Source organism: Amblyraja radiata, chromosome 15 (assembly GCF_010909765.2).
Source record: "Amblyraja radiata isolate CabotCenter1 chromosome 15, sAmbRad1.1.pri, whole genome shotgun sequence".
NCBI lineage: Eukaryota > Metazoa > Chordata > Chondrichthyes > Rajiformes > Rajidae > Amblyraja > Amblyraja radiata.
The window spans coordinates 3,759,044-3,786,705 of NC_045970.1; the positions used below are offsets into that span (position 1 = coordinate 3,759,044).

The following is a 27,662-nucleotide window of genomic DNA, read 5'->3' on the forward strand; positions in this document are numbered from 1 at the left end:
TACTTTCCCATGATCAGAATTACCTTTCACCTTCCATTCCCTCCCTCCTTCTCCCACTTGCTCTCTAACCCCTTCCTCAACTCCCAATCTCCTCCTCTTCCCCTCTCCTTGCCTCTCCCCTTCCCTCCATTTCCCATTCCCCTCCAATAAATGCCTCCCTCTCGCCCTTCCACCCCTGCACCCTTTCCCTCTCCATCTGTACCCCTTCTCTCTCTCTCTCTCTCTCTCTCTCTCTCTCTCCCCTTCTGCTCCTCCTCCCTGCCCACCTCCTTCTTCTCACGCTGATTTACCCCCTCGCCACGTGTACTGCCAGATCTTCAGGGTATTTCCCTCCAAGTATCCTTATTACAGAATACCCAATGCTCTGTACCCCATCTGTGCCCAGCTGATCATCACTGGGTTTTTAAAATTCTGTGTTCAAACACAATATAAACACTGTGTTTGTCATAGCAAAAGGGTTTGAGTATAAGAGTAGAGAGGTTCTGCTGCAGTTGTACAGTGTCTTGGTGAGACACACCTGGAGTATTGCGTACAGTTTTGGTCTCCTAATCTGAGGAAAGACATTCTTGCCATAGAGGGAGTACAGAGAAGGTTCACCAGACTGATTCCTGGGATGGCAGGACTTTCATATGAAGAAAGACTGGATAGACTCGGCTTGTACACGCTGGAATTCAGAAGTTTGAAGGGGGATCTTATAGAAACTTACAAAATTCTTAAGGGGTTGGACAGGCTAGATGCAGGAAGATTATTCCCAATGGTGGGGAAGTCCAGAACTAGGGGTCACAGTTTAAGGATAAGAGGGAAGTCTTTTAGGACCGAGATGAGAAAATAATTTTTTACACAGAGACTGGTGAATCTCTGGAATTCTCTGCCACAGAAGGTAGTTGAGGCCAGTTCATTGGCTATATTTAAAAGGGAGTTAGTTGTGGCCCTTGTGGCTAAAGGGACCAGGGGGTATGGAGAGAAGGCAGGTACAGGATACTGAGTTGGATGATCAGCCATGATCATATCGAAGGGCCTCGAAGGGCCGAACATCGGGAATAATCTTCCTGCATCAAGTTTCTATAAGATCCCCCCTCAATCTTCTAAATTCTGGCGAATGACTGGCCCACAGGGAAAATATACCAACACTTCCAGTTTGTCTTCAGTTTCAAATACCAGGATTTGACCATGATTAAAGAGTAACCCTGAGGGAACTGATTCTGTATCAATATCCTTACTTTGGGAATATCTTGGGAGAGGTATGGAAGAACCCAAGCCTATTGCTGTTTATATTCGATGGTCTGGATGAATTCAAGGACAGAATCGTTTTTTGCTAACAGTCGGAGAGACACAGAACCTCAGCACATGTGCCCAGATCCCAAATGGTGGTGTGAAGTGTCTGACATTGTGTACAGTTTAATCCAGCACAAGCTACTCACAGGGTGTTCAATGCTAGTGACCACCCGCCCCACTGCGTTACATTTACTGAAAAAGGTAGAGATCAGTGTCTGGGCAATCATGGGATTTGTTGGCAAGGTACGGAAGGAATATTTCACCAGGTATTTTGAAGATCAGTCAGTAGCAGCAGCTGTTTTCAAACATGTGAAGGAGAATGAGATCCTGTACACCATGAGCTACAACCCCATCTACTGCTGGATCCTTGGCCTGACACTGGGCCCCTTCTTCACACAGACACACAGGGACACGCAGCGAGTTCCCAAGACCATCACACAACTATATAGCTACTTTATTTACAATATCCTGAAAAATCACGGGTTGGTCAGATGGCCTTCACTGGAGTGACCGAGAAGAACATTGTGTTCAAAGATAGAGATTTGATCAAATACAATCTGCAGCCTTCCCAGTTCCTGTTCGGATGGAACTTTTGGAGAGAGAGTATTCAGCCTGGAGCGTGGTGTACACCTTCCCGCACCCCACCATCCAAGAGTTTGTAGCTGCACTCGCACAATTCCTGACTGTAAATCCCGGGAATATCCTGAAACACCTGTCTGAAACCCACAGCATGACAGACGGGCGATTTGAAGTATTTCTCCGTTTTATTGCTGGTCTCTCCTCCCCACGATCAGCTCGGGTCCTGGAGGAGTTTCTGGGTCCATTTCCTAATCAACCAAACTGCCGAATGATTGACTGGGTGAAGGAGGAGGTTAAACACCAGGCTGGAAACACATGGAGTGAGTTTGGTAAAAGGAGGCTCCTGAACACGCTGCACTACCTGTTTGAGTCTCAGAATCCTGCACTAGCTCAGCACACACTGGTATCTGTGGAAACACTTTCATTCAGTGGACTGGGACTGACCCCGATTGACTGTGCGGTCCTGTCTCATGTCATCAGGCTCTATGATGCAGTCAAACAGCTTGATCTGTGGAGCTGTGTTAGGCGCTTCCCCCTCCTGGTGAATGCTATGTACTTACCTTTCTCTGTTTCTCTCCCAAGTGCAGGCCTCGTGGCTGTGAGTCTGGAATCGAGGGGTTAAAGGCTCCTGTACCCGATTGGCCAAGCTGCGTCAGGTGACGGGTGACTCATCTGAAGTATAAATACCAGAGCTTCCCAGGATTCTCTCTCTTCTTCGTCGACCCTGACTGATGAGCAGACTGCTGGTGTGGGCCGAGGAAAGCCTGACCACATGGCATAGAACTTTGTGTACTTTCACCATTCCTTGTTAACAGATATTGAATTGGGACGGATAAGGGCTGACCTTAGAGTTTTCGTGTATTTTGGTTTCAGGGTTGTATCTCTTTGGGCAGGTTTTGGAGTCTCCGGTTCGACGGCCCATTGCGTGGCTGGCTGGAGCATTGTTAAATTGTTTGTCAGTTTATCCATATCCCTGACTGGGTTGTAAAAACCAGGTTCAGGTTCAAAAACAGTTTTAATTATTCATTGGAACACAAAACCCAAACCTGATTTAAACAACCCAGTCAGGGATATGGATAAACTGACAAACAATTTAACAATGCTCCAGCCAGCCACGCAATGGGCCGTCGAACCGGAGACTCCAAAACCTGCCCAAAGAGATACAACCCTGAAACCAAAATACACGAAAACTCTAAGTTCAGCCCTTATCCGTCCCAATTCAATATCTGTTAACAAGGAATGGTGAAAGTACACAAAGTTCTATGCCATGTGGTCAGGCTTTCCTCGGCCCACACCAGCAGTCTGCTCATCAGTCAGGGTCGACGAAGAAGAGAGAGAATCCTGGGAAGCTCTGGTATTTATACTTCAGATGAGTCACCCGTCACCTGACGCAGCTTGGCCAATCGGGTACAGGAGCCTTTAACCCCTCGATTCCAGACTCACAGCCACGAGGCCTGCACTTGGGAGAGAAACAGAGAAAGGTAAGTACATAGCATTCACCAGGAGGGGTAAGCGCCTAACAAGCTGCCACATTCAATGGGAAGGTCTCCAGCGGCAGGGACCGGCTCTGCACAAGTGTCAGCACTTGAGGTAACTGTCCATTTGACGCTAACACTGAACTGTAAAATTGTTTCAATATTTTATTCTTCCGTCCAGCACCCCTTCTATGGGGCTGGCCATTACAGTGCACGGAGGGCACAGGCAGGGGAGGAGGTGAAAACTGGGAGGAAATGGAGAGCCGGCAAAGCCGTGCTGCGAGCGGAGTCTCGGATACGCCACAGAGTACTGGTGGGAGCAGTGACTCGGCAAAGAGCTGGTCTGGGAATCTTCCCAACTCCCCAATGTGACAAGGCCAAGGGGAAGGAGAGGTGCAGGATGGTCCAGGAGGAAGTGAGGGCAGTGGTGGAGGAGGAGAGGTCTACCAGAGCAGTTGGATTGAGGCAGCAGGAAGCCTAGACAAGGTGCGAGCAGGCCATGGACCGAAAAGTCACATGGACTGAGCTCTGGCAAGCTGAACCACAGCGCATCAAGTTCCTGGTCCAGGCAGTCCTGCCCAGCCCATCAAACCTCTTCATCTGGGGCAAAGCCGATTCTCCGGATTACCTGCAATGCTCAGGCAAGGGGACGTTGGAACACATCCTGAGCTGCTGCCCAAAGGCTCTTGGGCAGGGCCGGTATCCCTGGCGTCACGACCAGTTTCTTAAAACCAATGCAGAAGCCATCAGCATGGGAATCAGCAGCTGCAGATGAGAACCCACCACCCAGATGATCACCTTCGTGAATGCCGGAGTGCAGCTGCCAAGAACCACAGCAACGAGGAATCCGTCAGGAATCCTGGCGACTGCGCAGGACAGGCAGCTTTCTGTAGACCTGGTGAAACAGCTGAAGTTCCCACAGCACATTTAAACAAATGGATGGGGATGGAATTATGCTAGTGCGGTCAGGATGATACGGAGATGGTACTGGTTCACTCACAGGCAGTATATGCTGTCTATTACGTATGTAGGCACCGACGTCGGCATTGAGCAGATATGAACGTGGTTCGGGAACAGTTCCAGATATTACACAGAGGCGGCTGTTACACTTCTCTATTTGCAGACGGACTACTTGTCCCTTGGCTAGTGCAGGAAGTGGTCTGCTCATCTTGTCATACCAGCTTTTGTTGTAGCTTGGACTGGATTTCAGATAATGTGCGAACTTGCTGTTCTAATGTCTGTTTTGCCACCGGTAGTGTGGCTCAGGTCTGCCTTGACATCAGGCGCTGGGCGTATTAACCCAGCACTAGCATGGGTGATGTTGTGCGGGTTGAGTAAGACTAGGAAAATGTCGGATCATGTTCTGTGGGATCGTTCCATCACTTGTTTGGCACTCCTGACAGCACGTTCAGCCAGGCCATTTGACAGTGGGTATTCGGGGCTACTGGTGATATGACGAAAGTCCCAGCGTTTAGCAAAGCCTTTGAAGTACTGACTGGTAAATTCACTGCCATTGTCGAAAAGTAGTTGATGGGGAGTCCCGTGGACAGATAAGTAGCGTGCCAGCTTCTGGACTACCGTTGCAGAGGTGGGGCTATGGAGTAGATCAATTTCAAACCATCCGTTGTACGAGTCGACTAAGACCAGGTATTGTTTGCCATGCCAATCAAAAATGTTGGTTGCCACCATGGACCATGGGAGGTCAGGAAATGGGTGTGAGAGAAATGGCTGTTTTGGTTGGTGTGGTGCCAAACTGTTGCACACAGCACAGGGCACTACCTTCTCAAGCACAAAATCCATCATTCCAGGCCAGACAAACATACTTTTCGCTTTTAGAATAGTCACCTCTGCTCCTGGGTGTCCCCCATGGAAGGTATCCAAAGTATTTGTTGTGTATGGAGGCAGTAATTAAAGCTTTGTGGTCCTTTAGGATAATACCATCTTGTAGTACCAGTTCGTTGCTTGTCCAGCTACCCGTGTTTTATGGGTGGACAGAGGCGAGTAATCATAGGGTATCGTCAGCAGCAGACTGGGCTTCCAGGTCTTCCAAACAGGATGAAGGAACATAGGAGACCATCATGACAATGAAGCTGTCATCATCCGTTGATGGTTTCTCGCAGGCCTTATGTGGAGGTCGCAACAGGGTGTCAGCTAAATGCATGTCATTGCCACATTTCTAAGTTAAAGCAATGCCATACTTCTTTAGTTGTAACATCAAACGTTGGAGACGTGCTGGAGCAGGGTGTATTGGTTTGTTCAGAACGCTGATCAGTGGTTGATGGTCTGTTTAAATCATGACTGTTTTTACGAGGATAAATTCATTGAATTTCTTGCAAGCGAAAACGACTGCTAGCAGATCCTTTTCAATCTTGTTCTGTGCCAGTCATAGTGCAAGAAGCATAGGCAACAGGTCTGTTACCGTCACTGTTATTTTAAAGGCATGTTAACCATACTGGGAGGTATTGCAGGTTAGTGTGGCAGGCAGCTTAACATCGAAGTAAGTGAAGTATTTCAGCACACTAATCAACTATTTGCTGGTTATCAACATACATTCCATGTCGGAATTGTCTTGTAAACACAGATATCCCATGCTCACTGAAGTGGGCGCATGTGTGCATGTGCGGGGCTCTTCTAGAGTGTGCGCATGTGCTGGGTTTTTCCAGAGTATGCGCATGTGCGGAGTATTTCGGGCAGGAAAGGCCTGCGGAATCAGCCATGTTTGCCAGACGTTTCTGAGTTTATGTATTAAAGAAATAAGTTGCATAAAGCTTAAATAAAGTTAAGTAAATTACGAGTAGTGTCAAGTTTCATTTGCCTCACAACAATTTAAGCAATTTATTCTTAGAAGTCAAGCAGTCCGACATTGGGATGGAGAAACTATTGAAACCACAACTCTTGGATCTGGATCCCAACTCACCTGCTGCTGCAAAGGATTGGAAGCACTGGCTTCGTATACTAATTAACTTCTTTGATGAATGTGGCAATGATGCAACAGACAGACTCAAGACATTAATAAGCTCCGTCTCTTCTAATGTATATGATTACATAGAGGAATGTACAACTTATGATTCTGCTAGTGATGTACTGAGCAAACAATTTGTTAAGACACCCAACGCGATATTCGCTTGACACCTCCTTGCTACACGTAAACAAAAACCTGGTGAGTCACTTGATGAATTTTTACAAGAACTTCAAAGACTTAGTAAAACTGTGCCTTCAAAGCTGTTACGGCTGATCAATATCGACATGAAGTTATTTGAGACTCTTTTATAAATGGTTTGGCATCGCCTTTAATACGACAGAAACTATTAGAACACAAAACCTTGGATTTACAGTCAGCTTACAATCAAGCTTACTCTTTAGACTTGGCTCAGAAAAATTCAGATGCTTATGGCTCATCTAATGTGTATACTGCTAGAACTACTACAAAAGAATCTCACCCAAGTACTAATATGGAGCAAGCTGAAACAATTTCTACTGATAAAGGTGCCCTTGCTGCAGCATATAAATATTCAAAAAGGAAATGTTACTTTTGCGGGGGCAATATTCAAAAGAGAGAGACATGTCCTGCTCAAGAGGCAATTTGTAATAGTTGTGGCAAGAAGGGACATTATTCCAAAGCACGTCCAAAGTAACTACTAAAATTGTGACTACTGCCATGTATACGCCTTCTTTATGTGCAATTACAGCTGTGTTTCCTCAGAGCTTGTCTCAAGCAGCTACAACGGTATCCATCAATGGCCATACACTTAATGTACTACTTGATTCTGGCAGTTCAGAAAGTTTTATAAGTGAACAAGTTGTGTCTCGAGCAGGGAGAGACATAGAAAGAGACTCTGCATTGATTACTCTCAACCATTAAACCAGTTCATGGAGATTGATGCATATCCATTACCTCGAATAGAAGAGATTATCAATACATTAGCTAAGTATAAGATATTCTCTACTTTTGACTTAAAAAGTGCTTACTACCAAATTCCTTTGAAGGAATCAGAGAAGAAATACACTGCGTTTGAAGCAAATGGGAAATTATATCACTACTGCAGAGTTACTTTTGGTGTAACTAATGGAGTGGCTGTTTTTCAGAGAGAGATGGACAAACTTGTTGAACAGGAAAACCTTAAAGATACTTTCCCTTATCGCATCCCTCTTCTTTGCCCTTGGACAACTTCTTCCTGTCTCCTCTTTTGAAGTGCTGCTCAAGGGGTACTTCTCAGCCATCATGGTTGACTAGCCCTGGGCCTGTGTTGCAACAAATGAGCTTTTTGTTGATGAAGTTCTTTTTTATTTTTATTTATTTTTTTAATTTTATTTATTTATTAGAAGTAGACATATTATAAAATGTAGTTACATATTATAGTAAAAAAAAAAATCTTTTCATATACATCAGTCATACATTATTAAAATTTTCCATTATCAATTACTTCTGCTTCTAGTATTTTTATTTTTTATAGAAAGCGAGAAAAAGAGAGGGTAGAAAGTTACAAATAAAAAAGAAAGCAAAAAAAAAACAAAAAAAAAACAACACAACAGAAAAACAAGGGAGGTGGAATGGGTTACCTGTAATACATCAATGGAGATAGGTTCGTAGGTTATAAAGTATAGAGTATAGTTTTTCATCTGTTCCTGAGTTAAAGTTTCAGCTGGGTCCTCGTGCTGTGCCAATCTATCCCTTCAGATAGTTAATGAATGGAGCCCAAATTTTATGGAAAAGATCTTGTTTGTCCATTAAGACGAGTCTAATTCTTTCTAAGTATTAGGGTCTCCGACATTTCCGTAATCCACATTTTAATTGTGGGGGTTATAGGGCCTTTCCAAAATTTTAATATTAATTTTTTCCCGGTTATTATACTGTAATTGAGGAAGTTTCTTTGGTTTGTTGTGAGTGTTAAGCTTTGTTCTGATATTCCAAGTATTATTAATTTTGTGTCTGGGTCCAGTTTTGTATTAATAACTTCTGAAGTTATTTCAAAAATATCTGTCCAGAAATGTTTAAGTTTTATACAGTTTGCAAACGTATGTGTTAAATTAGCCTCTAAATGTAGACATTTATCACAAATAGGAGAGATTTGTGGGAAGATTCTATTTAGTTTTATTTTAGAGAAGTGTAGTCTATGTAAGACCTTGAATTGTATTAAAGTATGTCTGGCATTTAATGAACATTGATGTATTTGTTGTAGACTTTCGTCCCACATATCTTTCGTGATAGGATGACCTATTTCATTTTCCCATTTGTATCTATATGGTTCGGTCGGTGGTACCTCGTTATTTAGTAGGGTGTTATAAATATAAGCTATTAGTTTTTCAGTATTAGGATGCTTGTTCAGACATTCATCAAGAATTTCTGATTCCCTATTCCTGTAAACTTGTGTATTAGATTTAACATAATCTCTAATTTGTAGATATCTGAAGAAATTATTTGAGTGCAGTCCATAATTCAGTTGTAACTCTTGAAATGAAAGAAAAGTACCTTTCCCATAAAGATGTCCTATATTTTTGATTCCATGATTTTTCCATTGTGTGAAACCTTTGTCCATAAAGGATGATTTGAATAAAGGATTATTTACAATGGGAAGGCAGAGTGGTATATTATTCAATTTTAAATCTTTTTTTATTTGTTTCCAAATTCGTATTCCACTATGTATTATGGGGTTTTCTTTATAGGTTTTTTTGTGCAGTTTTGTGGGGGCAAATATGATCGGTCCAATTTCAAAAGGTGGACAGTCTTCCTTTTCCATCATTAGCCAATCTGGTTGTTGGTCCATTTCTTCCAGCCAAAAATTCATGTTTTTAATATGGACTGCCCAAAAATAAAATAAGAAATTTGGCAAAGCCAGACCTCCATTTATCTTTGATTTACATAAATGTTTTTTACTTATTCTATGATTCTTATAATCCCAGACAAAACTTGTAACAATGGAATCGACTTTTTTGAAAAAAGTTTTTGGGATATATATCGGAATTAATTGAAGTAGGTACAGCAGTTGCGGTAAAAAAATCATTTTTATAGCATTAATTCTCCCAAGCATTGAAATGGGGAGTGTTTTCCAGTATTGAATATTCTTATGTAGTTTATTCAGTAAGGGTAGGAAATTTAGTTTAAATAAAGAGGTATATGTCTTAGTTACATAGATTCCTAAGTATTTAAATTTATCTTTAACTATTTTAAAAGGGGATTGTTGTATTGTATGTAAATTGAATTTTGTTATTGGCATGATCTCGCTTTTATTCCAATTGATTCTATATCCCGAAAACTAACCAAATTGAGTTATTAGATTTAATAGGTTTGGAATACTAGTTTCTAATTTTGTAATATATATTAGTATATCATCTGCATATAAGGAGATTTTATTCCTTGTGTCTCTAGTATTGTATCCAAATATTCCTGGATGGTTTCTAACGCTTTCTGCTAGGGGTTCGATTGCAAGAGCAAATAATAGTGGGGATAGTGAGCATCCTTGTCTACAGCCTCTAGAGAGATTAAATTTAGTTGATAACATTTTGTTTGTTAATATTCTAGCTGTTGGGTTAGAATATAACAATTTAACCCATGTACAGTACTTCTCTCCTAGTTGAAATTTTTCCATCACCGAAAATAAATATGGCCATTCTACCTGGTCAAATGCTTTTTCAGCATCTAACGAGATAATTGCTAGCTCTGCGTTAGGGATTCTATTGGAGTATATAATATTAAATAATCTTCTCAGATTAAAAAAAGAATACCGTTTGGGGATAAACCCTGTTTGGTCAGGATGTATTAATTTACTGATCACTAAGCTCAATCTATTAGATAGAATCTTAGTTAATATTTTCTGATCAGTATTTAAGAGGGCTATAGCTCTGTATGAACCTGGGTCTTCAAGATCCTTGTCCGTTTTTGGTATAAGTATGATTGTTGATTCATTTAGAGTTTCTGGGAGTTTCTGTTGAGTATAGGCGTATTTGTACATTGTCTGTAGGCGTGGGGAAAGCAAATCATAATTTTTTTTATAAAATTCCGAATTTAGACCATCAGATCCTGCCGACCTTCCGTTTTTTAAGGACTTTATTGATTCTTCAATGTCTTTTATCGTAATTTCAGCCCTTAGCAATTCTCTCTCTTTCTGATCTAGACCCGCAAACTTACAATTCTGTAAAAATGTTTCCATTCCCGTTGATTGTTCTGTTATTTTAGATGAATACAATTTTTGGTAGTATTGTAGAAATCTATCATTAATATCTTTAGGCAGTGTTAATGTTTCTCCCTTATCTGTTCTAATTTTGTATATTGTTTTTTCCCCGTCCAATTTGCGAAGTTGACGCGCTAATAGTTTTTGTGGTTTGTCACCAAATTCAAAATTTAATTGTTTTGTATGTTGATAAAGTTTTATAACTTGGTCTGAATAAATCTTGTTTAATTTATATTTCAATACTGCAATTTTATTGTGTTTTATCGTGGATGGTGCTGCTGCATTTTCTGTGTCTAATTGCTTTATTTCCATTTCCAGTTTCTGTTGTTTGGCCCTATTCTCTTTATTAAAAAATGATTGGGAAGAAATTAATGCTCCTCGTACAAATGCTTTAAATGTTTCCCAAAGAAGGGAGGCAGAGATTTCAGGGCTATCGTTAGCCTCAAAAAACATTTTAATCTGTTTTACTAGATATTCATTACATGACTTATCTTTTAAGATTTGGGGATTAAATCTCCATTGTGACTGTGTCTCTGCCATTCCGTTTACTTTGATCATAAATGTTAATGGGGCGTGGTCTGAGATTATGATGTTATGATATTGTGAGTTATAGGTGAATGGGATAAATTTTGAATCTACCAAAAAATAGTCTATCCTTGAGTAAGTTTTATGTACTGGTGAGTAAAATGAATATTCTCGGCCCGATGGATTTTCAATTCTCCAAACGTCCTTAATATTAGTGGTATTAATGTATGAATTTAAAAATTCACTTGATCGAGATTTTAGTTTTCTTTGAGTTGATGATCTATCCAAACAAGCATCCAATGTACAATTTAAATCTCCACCGATTATTAAGTTTTGTTGTGTACCTTCCGGGATATTGTTAAGAATTCTCTTAAAAAACAGAGGGCTATCAAAATTTGGTCCATACACATTGAGGAGAGTCACCTTTTTTAAGTATAACTCCCCTATTATTATAATATATCTGCCTTCAATGTCTTCTATCGTTGATATATGTTTAAAGGGTATACCTTTACGAATTTATATTGCAACAGCTCTTGATTTATGTGAGAATGAAGAATGGTACGCTTTAGCAATCCATTTTGCTTTCAGTCTGTGTTGTGCTTCCTTTTTAAGATGTGTCTCCTGGAGAAATATTATATCTGTTTTCAATGATTTTAAATGTGCTAACACTTTGCCTCTCTTGATAGGTTCATTAATTCCCTTAACATTCCAACTACAGAATTTAATTCCCTCACCTCCAATTTTTATATTCATGTCTTGCATCTTGTGATTAAGTGGTAGAGCAGATGATTCAGCACACTCAACCCTACCTTATACTTGAACTTCAGGTAGATGAATTTTAGGTTACGTCTGTTTTCCATCCGAACGTATCTCCTTAAATAAAATATGCAATTCCATTCCAAATACAAAATATAATGTGATATAAGATAAAAAAGGTGATAGCTAATAGGGTTAGTAAAGTGTGGAAAGTAAAAAAGAAAAGCAACTACAACTACAATTAGTGCAGTTAGTGATAGCCACCCTAATGTGGCTAAGCATCTATGGACTTCCGTAGCTTTTGGTTTATAAAAATACTAGCTCCGTGCTTTCCTTGAAAGGAAAGTTTCCAATTCGATGCATACAATTTGTGGGGGGGAAAGAAATATTGATTATATTCCATTAATGGTATAATTAGTAGTCTCAAATTGAAATATTAGTTTTGTATTATATAAACATTTATCAAAGAATAATCAAAAACGAAAACATCAGAGAGAGGGCCATCAAACATTTCTCATTATAAAATACCTGAATCATACTTTACTTATATTTCATACTTTTAATTAATTATTAAATAATCTAAATAATCTTGTTATCATTAGTTAGTGTTAGTTAATATTCTTGATTATTAATAGTTGTTAGAGGTTAGAGGTTAGTACTAGAATGTTAGTATTATATATCCGTTGCAGGAAATATACCCAATTCTTATTGCGAATTTTAGGCAACTCTTAAATATAATAGTTTAAAGTTTAGAGTTCCATATCTTCTCTGCGAGATAGCAGTGTCCGAGTAGGTGTTAAGAGTTGAATATTTTTCAATCTTTGATCTTGTCTTCGACTTTCTTGGCAAATTCAAATGCTTCCGTGTGCTTGATGAAGAAGTATTCCTTCTTCTCGTAACTGACTCTCAGTGTTGCAGGGTATAACAGTCCATATCTCAGATTCTTTATGTTCTTCAGTATTCTTCTTGTTTCTGTGAACAACGCTCTTTTCTTAGCAACTTCCACGGGGTAATCTCTGAATACGCTAATCTTGTCTCCTTCATATACAAGATTTCTGCTTTTGCCAATTTTCCTCATCATGTCATCCAATACATGGTCATATTGGACCTTTACTATCATTATTCTTGGTCGGTCGCCCACCTTTGGGGGACCCACTCTGTGCGCTCGGGCAAGTAATGGCGCCTGATCCAGGTTCAAAATTGTTTTCAGTACTTCTGCAGCAAATTCACGGGGGTCACGAGTCCCCTCTCTGCCTTCCTGGATGCCCACGATTCTTAAGTTCTGACGCCTCTGTCGTCCCTCCAAGTCTGTACATTTTTCAGTTATTTGATACAATAACTTTGATAGGCGTTGGTTCTCAGTGATGAGTTGTTTTGTAGTTGCGGTGCTTGTCTCAGCAAGTTCCTCAAGTTCTTTTACAATCTTGTAGTGTTGGTTTAATGTCAGGAGAATAGGTTCAAGTTTAGAATCAAATCTGGATTCCATCTTATTCAGTTTTCCATTTCCTTCTTCAGCGTTTTGAGTCATATTTCTTTCCATTTCTAATTTCCAGTCCTCAAGGACTTCGTGTACAATCTCTGTGACCTCTTCTTTAATTTGTTCTTGCATTTCTTTTTTTAAAGATGCTAGCTCCTTTTTAACCTCTTGAAAGTTCTGTCTAAGATTTTTAAGCTCCTCCTTAAGGAATTTTTTTAATTCTTCTTTTAATTCTTCCATCTCAGTCTTATTCTTCTTCTTTGAGATGTCTTCTCGGGATGCTGTTAAACCTGAGGCCGAGGCTCCAGTTGGGCCTACCTCTTTAGACTTGCCGTTTTTTGCCTTGTGGGGGGGGAGTATGTTGAGTCGACATACTGCCGGTGTCACGCGCCTGATGACGTCACGGGCTTAGTACAAAACAATCGGTCCCGGTTTCTGCAGGTATGATCTGTCTTTTCCTCCCGGTTTTTCGTTTTTTTCATGGAGCTAGTTGGCGCGAGTCTCTCCTACTCCATAGCGCCACCGGAAGTATGACTGATGATGAAGTTCAACTGACTGATGTTGACTGATGTGGCAGGGGGATGGGAGCAGGAGCAGAGAGGCAGAGGGATATAAAAAGAGGGTATAAGCACTAGGTAGCAAGGTGAAAAGTAAAAGTGGTAGGCAGACAAATCCAGGGCAAAAATTAAAAATGGGCCACTTTTCAACATAATTGTATAAGAGTGTTGTAAAAAACAAGCCTAAATGCTATATGTCTCAATGCAAGGAGAATTCGTAATAAGGTGGATGAGTTGAATGTGCAGATAGTTATTAATGACTATGATATAGTTGGGATCACGGAGACATGGCTCCAGGGTGACCAAGGCTGGGAGCTGAACATCCAGGGATATTCAATATTCAGGAGGAATAGACAGAAAGGAAAAGGAGGTGGGGTAGCATTGCTGGTTAGAGAGGAGATTAACACAATAGAAAGGAAGGACATTAGCTTGGAGGATGTGGAATCGATATGGGTAGAGCTGGGAAAGACTAAGGGGCAGAAAACGCTACTGGGAGTTGTGTACAGGCCACCTAACAGTAGTAGTGGAGTTGGGGATGGCATCAAACAGGAAATTAGAAATACGTGCAATAAAGGTAAAACATTTATAATGGGTGACTTCAATCTACATAAAGATTGGGTGAATCAAATTGGCAGGGGTGCTGAGGAAGTGGATTTCTTGGAGTGTATACGGGATCGTTTTCTAAACCAATGAGCGAGCAGGCTATTCTAGACAGGGTATTGAGTAATGAGGAAGGGTTAGCTAGCAGTCATGTTGTGCGTGGCCCCTTGGGCAAGTGACCATAATATGGTTGAGTTCTTCATTAGGATGGAGAGTGACACAGCGAAACAAGGGTTCTGAACTTAAAGAAAGGTAACTTTGAGGGTATGAGACGTGAATTGCCCAAGATAGACTGGCAATTGATTCTTAAAGGGTTGACGGTGGATATGCAATGGAAGGCATTGAAAGACTGCATGGATGAACTACAACAATTGTTCATCCCAGTTTGGCAAAAGAATAAATCAGGGAAGGTAGTGCATCCGTGAATAACAAGGGAAACCAGGGATAGTTTCAAAACAAAAGATGAAGCATACAAATTAGCCAGAAAAAGCAGCCTACCAGAGAACTGGGAGAAATTCAGAGTCCAGCAGAGGAGGACAAAGGGCTTAATTCTGAAAGGGAAAATAGATTATGAAAGAAAACTGGCGGGGAACATAAAAATTGACTGCAAATGATTTTATAGATATGTGAAGAGAAAAAGATTAGTTAAAACAAATGTAGGTCCCTTGCAGTCAGAAACTGGTGAATTGATCATTGTGAACAAAGACATGGCAGACCAATTGAATAACTCAACTCCATTCAAGGACCCAAGCAGTCGTTCCAGGTGCGACAAAGTTTCACCTGCATCTCCTCCAACCTCATCTACTGCATCCGCTGCCCTAGATGTCAGCTGATTTACATCGGGGAGACTACAGACCAGTTAGTCTAACATCGGTAGTGGCGAAACTGCTAGTGTCAGTTATTAAAGATGGGATAGCAGCACATTTGGAAAGTGGTGAAATCATTGGACAAAGTCAGCATGGATTTATGAAAGGTAAATCATGTCTGACGAATCTTATAGAATTTTTCGAGAATGTAACTAGTAAAGTGGATAAGGGAGAACCAGTGGATGTGTTATATCTGGACTATCAGAAGGCTTTCAACAAGGTCCCACATAAGAGATTAGTTTGCAAACTTAAAGCACACGGTATTGGAGGTTCAGTATTGATGTGGGTAGAGAACTGGCTGGCAGACAGGAAGCAAAGAGTAGGAGTAAATTGGTCCTTTTCTGAATGGCAGGCAGTGACTAGTGGGGTACCGCAAGGCTCAGTGTTGGGACCCCAGCTATTTACAATATATATTAATGATTTGGACGAGGGAATTGAATGAAACATCCCCAAGTTTGTGGATGACACGAAATTGGGTGGCAGTGTTAGCTGTGAGGAGGATGCTAGGAGGTTGCAAGTTGACTTGGATAGGTTGGGTGAGTGGGCATGCATGGCAGATGCAGTATAATGTGGATAAATGTGAGGTTATCCACTTTGGTGGCAAGGACAGGAAAGTAGACTATTATCTGAATGGCCGATAAGGTCGATGCAGGGGAGATGCAACGAGACCTGGGTGTCATGGTACACCAGTCATTGAAAGTAGGCATACAGGTGCAGCAGGCAGTGAAGAAAGCGAATGGTATGTTAGCATTCATAGCAAAAGGTTAGAGAATAGGAGCGGGGCCAAGGAAAGAGCGTTCACGTCGCGGCCCTGTTTCAACCAATCTTTCCACCACCACGCACAAGAAGCACAAGAAGCGCAAGACAGACACCATTGTGCAGATGCCGAGAAGTGTGTTCAGCTCTGGCTGAACAACTTCTAATCTTGTGTGTGGACTCGATAAGAAGAAGAAGTGTATAGGAGCAGGGAGGTTCTACTGCAGATGTACAGGGTCTTGGTGAGACCACACCTGGAGTATTGCATACAGTTTTGGTCTCCTAATCTGAGGAAAGATATTCTTGCAATAGAGGGAGTTGAGAGAAGGTTCACCAGACTGATTTCATGGGATGGCAGGACTTTCATATGAAGAAAGATGGATAGACTCGGCTTGTACTCGCTGGAATTTTGAAGATTGAGGAGGATCTTATAGAAACGTACAAAATTCTTAAGGGGTTTGACAGGCTATATGCAAGAAGATTGTTGCCGATGTTGGGGAAGTCCAGAACAAGGGGTCACAGTTTAAGGATAAAGGGGAAGTCTTTTAGGACCGAGATGAGAACATTTTATTTCTCACACAGAGTAGTGAATCTGTGGAATTCTCTGCTACAGAAAGTAGTTGAGGCCAGGTCATAGGCTATATTTAAGAGGGAGTTAGATGTGGCCCTTGTGGCTAAAGGGATCAGGGGGTATGGAGAGAAGGCAGGTACAGGATACTTAAATAATTACGCCCACCCAAGATGGCGGATGTGCAGGAGCGGGCGCCGTCTGTGTATGGCAGCCTGCCCGCAGTCCGTCTCTTCACCATTTTTTTAATTTTAAGTCCTGTTAAAAAATGTTAGTCAGTTAGTTGGAGGTCTTTTATGTGGGGGGGGGGGACTTTAATTCTTAGTCCCCTACCTGGTCGGAGAGGCAGCTTCTCTCTAAGCTGCTTCTTTGCCCCGTCCTCACGGCCTACCATCGAGAATGGAGCGGCGTTTCCTGTCGGGACCGGCCGGGACTACGGCTTCGGCGGCGGTGGCGCAGCGCTGGGATACCAACAAGGAGCGGGCGATACCATACCGGGTCACCGTGCGGTAAGCTACGGAGCGCTTTGGCCGCTGACTCCCAACATCGCGGAGCTGTGGCTGCGGGCGTCCGGACGCGGGCGGCGCTGGATTTGGAGCCTGGGATCGAGTTGCCGGGGTTGGAGCTCTAACCGGCGCGGCCTGAGGGCTACGAGTGCCCCGGTCTCCGGGGAGGAGGCAGCCGCTCCAGACTTTCCAAGCCGCTTGAGGAATGTTTCACCCAACGCCGGTTGTTCCATCTTCACGGCAAGAGGGCCCTGAAAATCATCGGACTGGCTGCAAGGCCAGAAATGGGCCCGACCTCGGGTGTTTCAGAGGAAGAGGACTTAACTTTCTGGTGCCTTTCCCCACAGTGGAAATTATTGATTCTGCTGTGGGGGGACGTTTGTGTTGAACTCTATAATGTAATGTATTGACTATTTTATTTTTTCGTTACTGTAAAGCACCATGAATTGCTGTTTGCACGAATGGTGCTATATAAATAAATTTACCTTTACCTTTACCTTTACCTATAAATAGAAACATAGAAACATAGAAAATAGGTGCAGGAGGAGGCCATTCAGCCCTTCGAACCAGCACCGCCATTCATTGTGATCATGGCTGATCGTCCCCTATCAATAACCCGTGCCTGCCTTCTCCCCATATCCCTTGACTCCACTAGCCCCTAGAGCTCTATCTAACTCTCTCTTAAATCCATCCAGTGACTTGGCCTCCATTACCCTCTGTGGCAGGGAATTCCATACATTCACAACTCTCTGGGTGAAAAAGTTTTTTTTCACCTCAGTCTTAAATGACCTCCCCTTTATTCTAATACTGTGGCCACTGGTTCTGGACTCGCCCAACATTGGGAACATATTTCCTGCATCTAGCTTGTCCAGTCCTTTTATAATGTTGTATGTTTCTATAAGCACCCCCTCATCCTTCTAAACTTCAGTGAATACAAGCATAGTCTTTTCAATCTTTCCTCATATGACAGTCATGACATCCCAGGGAACAATCTCGTGAACCTACGCTGCACTGCCTCAATCACAAGGATGTCCTTCCTTGAATTAGGAAACCAAAACTGTACACAATGCTCCAGATGTGGTCTCACCAGAGCCCTATACAACTGCAGAAGAACCTCTTTACTCCTATACTGAAATGCTCTTGTTATGAAGGCCAACATTTCATTAGCTTTCTTCACTACCTGCTGTACCTGTAAGCCAACTTTCAGTGACCGGTGTACAAGACGCCCAGGTCTCGCTGCACCTCCCCCTTACCTAACCTAACCCCATTAAGATAATAATCTTCCCCCCAGTTTTTGTCGCCAAAGTGGATAACCCCACATTTATCTATAGTTCTGAGTTGGATGATCAGCCATGAACATATTGAATGGCGGTGCTGGCTCAAAGGGCCGAATGGCCTACTCCTGCACCTATTTTCTATGTCTCAACCCTTCTTATGCAACTATCAAGTATCAGGATGGATCAGTCAACTGTCTCACTTCGTGACCTTGCACCATGTCCGTCTTCTCCATCAGCTCCGTCACTTCTTGATAACACTAATCGAGATCTTCCTCCAACACTCCCATCATCCCCTATGGAAACTTCTATAAGAAATTCTAAAATTGTAAATCTAAATAATAATATGAGTGAAGTTGATGACCAAGCAATATATCTACCACCAGCTATTGAAACACCATTATCTCCTGAAGCTCCAGTGCTGCGACGGTCAACAAGATGTACTAAACCTCCTGACTGTCTCAACTTATAAATGGGAGGGGAGAATGAAGTGGGCGCATGTGCGGGGCTCTTCTAGAGTCTGCGCATATGCTGGGCTTTTCCTGAGTGTGCGCATGTGCCGGGTATTTCGGGCGGGAAAGGCATGCCGATTCAGCCATGTTTGCCAGACGTTTCTGAGTTTATGTATTAAAGAAATAAATTGCTTAAAGCTTAAATAAAGTTAAGTAAATTACGAGTAGTGAACGTTTCATTTTGCCTCACGACACTCACCCTCCTCATTAACGGCGCAAATGTTATTGTTAAACTCGATATAGGAGCTTGTTGCATCAATCTATCCTTATCTGAGCTCCACAGGATTCGGAACGCTGAAGTTATTAAACAAACTACTGCTACGATACTCCCTTTTGGAGGGCGGTTGCGGTGCACCCTGTTGAAAAAGTCGAGTTACAGTTCCATCTAGCATCATGTGTGTACAATCTCAGCTTCTATATTGTCCAAGAGAATGTGACTTCTCTGCTAGGCATTGATGCCTGCAATGACCTAGGCTTGGTCACTTTGGCACAGAGATTCATCAACTGTCTCCCGCACATGGCTCCACTCAAATGTTTCTCTCACTATACGGAAATCTCTTCGATGACAAGCTTGGCAAGCTTCCTATCAAGTGCACAATTATGACTGTCCCAGAGATCATGCCAGTTGTCCGTCCTGCCCACCGGGTTCCCCATGCCAATAGGGGTTGTGTACAAATAAAAACACAACAGGATGGAGACTCTAGGTGTAATTGCCCCTGTTGGTGATCCTTCGGACTGGGTCTCAACCATGGTCATAGCAAACAAAAAGAACAAGGAAGAAATACGGATTTGTATCAATCCTAAAGATTTAAACACTGCCATTAAACGACCACACTATCCCATTTCTGACACCATGTTGTATAATGAGACCCACACACAGGAGTAACACCTCATAGTCTTTATTGTAACACAAGCGGAGGAAACATTACATGCTATCATCTCCGTAATCAGCATCAAGTCTGACTGTGAGATGGTGAGGTGCTGTTATCAATAGACCGGGGTGGGAATGAAGATCTGGACTAGATTACATATAGAATGTGCAGCATGCATAATATGTGTGAGATAGATATAGTAAAGGCAGACTGATATGGTTAATCTACACCACCCTCCCCATTAAAGGGCCGCACTCACCTTTAAATGGCCGCCCTCCCCTTTAAACGGCTGCGCTCCAAGTTAAAACACCAGCGGTTCTTGGCTCAGGCAGGTTGTGACATCGGAGGCAGCCCTGCCTAATGTCACGTGATCCAGATACACGACGCTGCTGCTGATGCCAGATATCCGGTGCAGCCCCCAGTGGGGGACAGGGGAATTGCAGCAGGACCTGCAGGATCCTGGATGTGACTTAGCCACCTCGCTCCTGCTGCGGACTAATGGTGACAACAGTAGCATTTTTCAAACGATTCATTCACAAAGCAATGTCTCTTACTGGGTATGAAAGTCAAAGAGCCATTATGTGAATGAGAAACAAGAATAAAACTGTTAGAGACATCAGCCAAACCTTAGGCTTAACAAAATCAACTGTTTGGAACATAATGGAGAAGAAAGATAGCAAACATAGAAACATAGAAAATAGGTGCAGGAGGGGGCCATTCGGCCCTTCGGGCCAGCACCGCCATTCATTGTGATCATTGCTGATCGTCCCCAATCAATAACCCGTGCCTGCCTTCTCCCCGTATCCCTTGATTCCACCAGCCCCTAGAGCTCTATCTAACTCTCTCTTAAATCCATCCAATGATTTGGCCTCCACTGCCATCTGTGGCAGGGAATTCCACAAATTCACAGCTCTCTGGGTGAAAAAGTATTTTCTCACTTCAGTCTTAAATGGCCTCCCTTTTATTCTAAGACTATGGCCCCTGGTTCTGGACTCGCCCAACTTTGGGAACATCTTTCCTGTATCTAGCTTGTCCAGTCCTTTTATAATTTTATATGTTTCTATAAGAAGTTCTATGTTCTAAGATTTCCCCTCATCCTTCTAAACTCAAGTGAATACAAGCCTAGTCTTTTCAATCTTTCCTCATATAATAGCCCCGCCATCTCAGGGATCAATCTCGTGAACCTACGCTGGCTGCACTGCCTCAATCACAGGGATGTCCTCCTCAAATTAGGAGACCAAAACTATACACAATACTCCAGATGTGGTCTCACCAAAGCCCCATACAACTGCAGACGAACCTCTTTACTCCTATACCGAAATTCTCTTGTATTGAAGGCCAGCATTCCGTTAGCTTTCTTCACTGCCTGCTGTACCTGCACGCCAACGTTCAGAGACTGGTGTACGAGGACACCCAGGTCTCGCTGTACCTACCCCTTACCTAACCTAACCCCATTGAGATAATAATCTGCCCCCTTGTTTTTGCCACCAAAGCGGATAACCTCACATTTATCTATGTTATACAGCATCTGCCACACATCTGCCCACTCACTCAACCTGTCCAGGTCACCCTGCAACCTCCTAACATCCTCTTCACAGTTCACACTGCCACCCAGCTTAGTGTAATCCACAAACTTGCTAGTGTTGCTCCTAATTCCCTCTTCCAAATCATTAATATATATGGTAAACAGTTGCGGCCCCAACACCGAGCCTTGTGGCACTCAGCTCTCCACTACCTACCATTCTGAAAAGGACCCGTAATTTTCTATACACGTCAACACCCTACCCCCAATACCATGTGCTCTAATTTTAGTCACCAGTCTCCCGTGTGGGACTTTATCAAAGTCCCACTGGCTCCCCTTCATCCATTTCACTTGTCACCTCCTCAAAAAATTCCAGAAGATTAGTCAAGCATTAGTCAAATCCATACTGACTTGGACTAATCCTTTTACTGCTATCCTAATGCCCCATTATTACCTCTTTAATAATTGACTCCAGCATCTTTCCCACCCCCAAAGTCACGCTAACTGGTCTGTGATTCCCTGTTTTCTCTCTCTCGCTCCTTTATTGAAAAGTTGAATAACATTAGCTATCCTCCAATCAACAGGAACTGATCTTGAATCTATTGAATATTGGGAAATGATCACCAATGCATCCACTATTTCTAGAGCCACCTCCCTGAGTACCCTGGGATGCAGTCCATCAGGCCCAGAGGACTTATCATCCTTCAGTCCAATCTACCCAATACTATTTCTCACCTAATGAAAATTTCTTTCAGTTCCTCTAACCCCTTAGATCCTCTGTCCTCCAGTACTTCTGGGAGATTGTTTGTGTCTTCCTTAATGAAGACAGATCTGAAGTACCTGGTCAACTCTTCTGCCATTTCCTTGTTCCCCATAATAATTTCACCCATGTCTGCCTTTAAGGGACCCACATTTGACTTTGCTACTCTTTTTCCCTTAACATATCTAAAGAAGCTTTAAATGTCCATTATATTCCTGGCAAACTTCCCCACGTACTTCATCTTTTCAGCCCGCATTGCCCGTTTTGTTTCCTTCTGTTGTCCTATGAAATGTTCCCAATCCTCTGGCTTCTGGCTACTATTTGCTGTGTTATACATCTTTCCTTTTAGTTTTATTCTACCCCTAACTTCTCTTGACAGCCATGGTTGCCTCCTACTCCGCTTAGAATCTTTCTTCCTTTTTGGAATGAAACGATTCTGCGTCTTCTGGATTATGCCCAGAAATTCCTGCTATTGCTGTTCCACCGTCATTCCTGCTAGGATCCCTTTCAGTCTACCTTGGCCAGCTTCTCCCTCATGCCATCATTGTCCCCTTTGTTCAACTGCATCACTGCCACTTCCGATTTAACCTTCTCCTTCTAAAATTGCAGATTAAAACTAATCATATTATGATCTCTACCTCCATGCGGTTCCTTTACCTCTTATCAAATTTGGTTCATTGGACAACACTAAATCCAGAATTGCCTTTTCTCTGGTCGGCTCCATTACAAGCTGCTCTAAGAATCCATCTCAGAGGCACACATTAAACTCTCTTTCTTGGGGTCCTGAACCAACCTAATTTGCCCAGTCTACCTACATATTGAAATTCCCCTTTGTTACATGCCAGCTTTAACTCCTGCTGCAACTTACACCCTACATCCAGGCTACTATTTGGGGGTCTGTAGATAACACCAATTAGTGTCTTCTTGCCTTTACAATTCCTCAACTCAATCCACAGTGACTCTACCTCATCAGTCCTTATGTCTTCCCTCGCAAGGGACTGAATTCCATCCCTCACAAGCGGAGCAACCCCCACCCCTCCACTGCCCACCTGCCTGTCCTTTCTATAGGATGTATAACCCTGAATATTAATTTCCCAGGCCCGATCCTCCTGCAGCCACGTCTTAGTGATCCCACAATGTCATTCTGTTAGAAACATAGAAAACACTGGACGAAGTGGGACCCGTTGGGTCCCTGCATCACACGGGAGGGCTTGTCACCCAATGCAATATTCCACCTCTCCACCAATTCCAATATTGCTGGCCAGTGGAGGGGGGGGGGGGCTTTCTGTTGCGCTAGTATGGGTGTTATGGGCCAAAGGGGCTGGTCTCCAGAGGGCTAGTATGGACATTGCGGGCTGAATGGATTCTTGGGCTGGCAGCTCAGTCACTGAGGCCTGGCAGAACAGTCACGCAGACCTGGCTGGCTGGCAGCTTAGAAACTGCCAGAAATTCTGCCCAAAACAGGTGACAGACTGTGAGAGAGAAGGGGGTGAGGGTGGTCTGAGTTGATTATTGGGCTGGCCGTTCACTCAGCTGCTGGGCTGGCAGTCCACTTACTCACGGCTCGTGGGCTGGCAGTGCAGCCACTCATAGCTGGTGGGCTGGCAGTTCAGTTACTGACGGCTGGTGGGCTGGCAGTGCAGTCACTGACAGCTGGTGGGCTGGCAGTGCAGTCACTCATGCCTGGTACGCTGGCAGTTCACTCAGTCACCCCTGCTCCCTTCACCCTCCCACTTTGCTCCTTGCCATTCCCCTCCCCCCCACGCATTCAGTCCATCTCCCCACAACCTCCCCCCATGCACTCTTAGTGGCTCTCCCAAAGAGCATCCATTCCTGCCCATTAGGTTTTTATCTAGCATAATTTTGTAAATATATCAAAAATATCGCACCAGAATTTATGGAGTTTTATGCAGGAAACAAAAGAATGTGTTATAGTGGCATTTTGAGATAGACATTTGTCACAAATGGGAGAAGTATTTGGATAAAATTTATTCAGTAAAATTTTTGAATAATATAATCTATGTAGAATTTTGAATTGAATTAAGTTGTGTCTTACATTAATCGAACATTTATGTATATATATCAAATACTTTTCCCATGTTTCTTTCGTGATTTTTATCATTAGTTCTCGTTCCCAATCTACTCTAAGTGCCTCTGTCGATGGTAGTTCTATATTTAAAATACTATTATATAGATATGATATTAATTTCTGTGAGTCAGCCTTAATATTCACTGCTTCTTCCAGTGGGGGGGGGTCTAAAATTATAGTTTGATGTCTTTGTATATATTTCTTCTGAAGATATTTAAAATATTGGTTGTCATTCAACTTAAATTTTAATTGTAATTGTTGGAATGATAACAGATTTCCCATTTCGTACATATCGCCGATCCTTTTAATTCCCATTCTTTCCCATTGGTTGTATGTTTTATCGATAAGAGATGGTTTAAATGAAGGATTATTCACTATTGGCATTGACACTGATAGGTTTCTTAATTTTAAAGTTAATTTTATTTGTTTCCAAATTCTTATTGTATTATGGATAATTGGGTTATTCTTATATATAGTGTTGTTCAGTTTTATCGGGGAGAAGAGGACCGCTCCTATATTACAGGGAGAACAATCCTCTTTCTCCATTCTTATCCATTCTGTCTGTTGGGAAGAGCTGTCCAACCAATAAATTATAATCTTAATATGCACTGCCCAATAATAATACAAAAAGTTTGGAAGTGAAAGTCCCCCAGCATCTTTGGGTTTACTCAGGTGTTTCCTTTGAATTCTATGTGATCTATAGTCCAAAATAAAGTTGGTAATATTAGAATCTAGTTTTTGAAAAAAATGTTTTAGTACATATATTGGTATAGATTGAAATAGGTATAATATTTGTGGTAAAAAAAATATTTTTATAGGATTTATTCTGCCTATTAATGACAACGGGAGCGTTTTCCCCAATTTAATCAACGCCTTCAATTTATTTAAAAACGGCATAAAATTAGCATTAAATAATGATTTGTATCTTCTAGTAATTTGAATACCCAAATACTTAAATTTTTCTGTTGCAATTTTAAAGGGGAATTTTAATAAGTGTGTCCCTTCTTGAGGCTTTAACGACATAATTTCACTTTTATTCCAATTTATTCTGTATCCTGAAAAATAACCGAATTCTTCTATTAAATTTAATAAATTTGGAATACTCGTTTGTGAGTTTGTAATATATAAAAGTATATCATCTGCGTATAATGAGATTTTATTATTTGAGTCTTTACACAGAATGTGGTGAATCTGTGGAATTCTCTGCCCCAGAAGGTAGTTGAGGCCAGTTCATTGGCTATATGTAAGAGGTAGTTAGATGTGGCCCTTGTGGCTAAAGGGATCAGGGGGTATGGAGAGAAGGCAGGGATGGGATACTGAGTTGGATGATCAGCCATGATCATATCGCATGGCGGTGCAGGCTCGAAGGGCCGAATGGCCTACTCCTGCACCTATTATCTATGTTTCTATGAGTCCTTAGTATTATATCCCTGAATATTCGGGTGAATTCTTATACTTTCAGCCAAAGGCTCTATCATAAGGGTAAATAGCAGGGTTGATAATGCACATCCCTGCCTATTGCCCCTCGATAATTGGAATTTTGGAGATAACATATTATTAGTTAATATTCATGCCGTCGGTTTATCATATAATAATTTTACCCATACAATAAAATTCTCTCCCATATTAAATTTTTGGAGTACTTTGTATAAATACTGCCACTCTACCTGATCAAATGCTTTCTCTGCGTCCAGAGAGACAATTGATATATCTTCTTTTTCCGTTTTATGTGAGTACATTATATTAAACAGGTGGCTCAAATAATTAAATTATTGTCTTTTAGGTATAAACCCCGTTTGGTCTGGATTTATCAATGTATTAATATATTTACTCAATCTTCTTGCTAAGGTCTTTGCTAAGATTTTCTAATCTGTATTTAAAAGTGATATAGCACTGTATGAGCCCGGTTCTTCTAAATCTTTATCTTTTTTTGGTATAAGCGTAATAGTTGATTCAGCTAATGTTTCTAGTTTATTTTCTTTAAAAGCATGAGTATATAATTTAAGTAAGTGTGGAGCCGTTATCTCGTGAAATCTTTTGTAAAATTCATTACTAAAACCATCTGGTCCAGGCGTCTTACCATTTTTCAATGATTTTATTGTTTCTCCCATTTCTTCACTTGTAATCTGAACTCCTAATACCTCTTGTTCTGAGAGGTCAAGTTTTGGAAGATTACAGTTATCTAGAAAATTTGTAATTTTACTATCTTCTATTTTAGTTTTAGATGAATACAGATGTTGATAAAATTGAGCAAACCTTTTATTAATATCCTTAGGTAATGTTAGTAGTTCACCTTTCCCGGATTTAATTTTAGTAATAGTATTTTCCTTTTCTTGTTTTTTCAGTTGATGAGTTAAGAGTTTATGTGGCTTATCACCAAATTCAATATGTTCCTGTTTTGTAATTTGGAATAATCTTACCACTCTTGCCGATAAAATGCGATTAAGTTTAAACTTCAATAGTATAATCTTATTATGTTTATCTGTAGTTGGATCTTTGGCATTATCTAATTCTAATTGTCTAATTTCCTGTTCTAACATCAGATGTTCTGTCTTATTCTTTTTATTTTGAAAGCTTTGGCATGAAATTATAACTCCTCTAATAAATGCCTTAAAAGTTTCCCATAATAAAGAGGGTGAAATACCTGGTGTCTCATTTGTCTCATAGAAAAATTTCATTTGTTGTTTTAGATATTCATAACCTTGTGGGTTGTTTAAAATGTGTGCATTGAACCTCCAGAAAGGTTTTTTACCCGGCATTCCCTCAAATTTTAACGTGAGCGTCAACGGGGAGTGATCAGAAATAATACTATTGTGATATTTAGGATTGATCGTATATGGAATTAATTTTATATCCACTAAGAAGTAATCAATTTGTGAGTAAGTTTTATGTACCGATGAGTAAAACGAGTATTCCCTTCCAGTTGGGTTAGCAATTCTCCATACGTCTGTTATATTAGTATTTTTTATATATGTATTTAGAAGTTCACTAGTTTTAGATTTTAAATTACCCTTCCTTTGTTTTATTGATTTATCTAAATATGGGTCTAAAACACAATTGAAATCCCCCCCTATTATTACATTTTGGTAATTATACTCTGATATTATATACAGAATTTTCTTTAAAAATTGGGGATTATCAAAATTCGGAGCGTAAATATTTATCATAGTCAATGGTGTGGAGAAGATTTCTCCTGAAACTATAGTATATCTTCCCTCTTTATCGGATATAGTATTCTTTAATTTAAATGGTATATCTTTCCGAATAATAATAGCCGTACCTCTAGCTTTAGAAGTAAATGAAGAGTAGTAAGTTTGACCTATCCAGTTTGCCTTCAATCTCATGTGTGTTTGTTGCAAAAAGGTTATGTCCGAATTTAATGGATTTAATTGGGCCAAAATCTTGTCCCTCTTAATTGGTTCATTGGCACCCCTAATATTCCAGCTGCAGAATGAAATCCTCTGTTCTTTATTTGTCTATTGTCTTGCATCATAAATCAGTTTTGGTGGTTTGATTCATATGGT

At 41.3% G+C, this 27,662-nt stretch overlaps 1 protein-coding gene and 1 long non-coding RNA gene across 2 annotated transcripts in view; both read left to right on the top strand.

Annotated features, from left to right (window-relative positions):
- Positions 1–27,662, top strand: part of LOC116980971 (interferon-induced protein with tetratricopeptide repeats 5-like) — a 153,840-nt gene that overhangs the window by 84,330 nt on the left and 41,848 nt on the right. The gene's annotated exons all lie outside the window — the stretch shown is intronic.
- On the top strand, positions 1,846–17,303 carry LOC116980973. Its single transcript, XR_004414133.1, has 3 exons — positions 1,846–1,960; positions 3,602–3,603; positions 17,294–17,303. It is a non-coding gene; the product is annotated as an uncharacterized LOC116980973 (long non-coding RNA).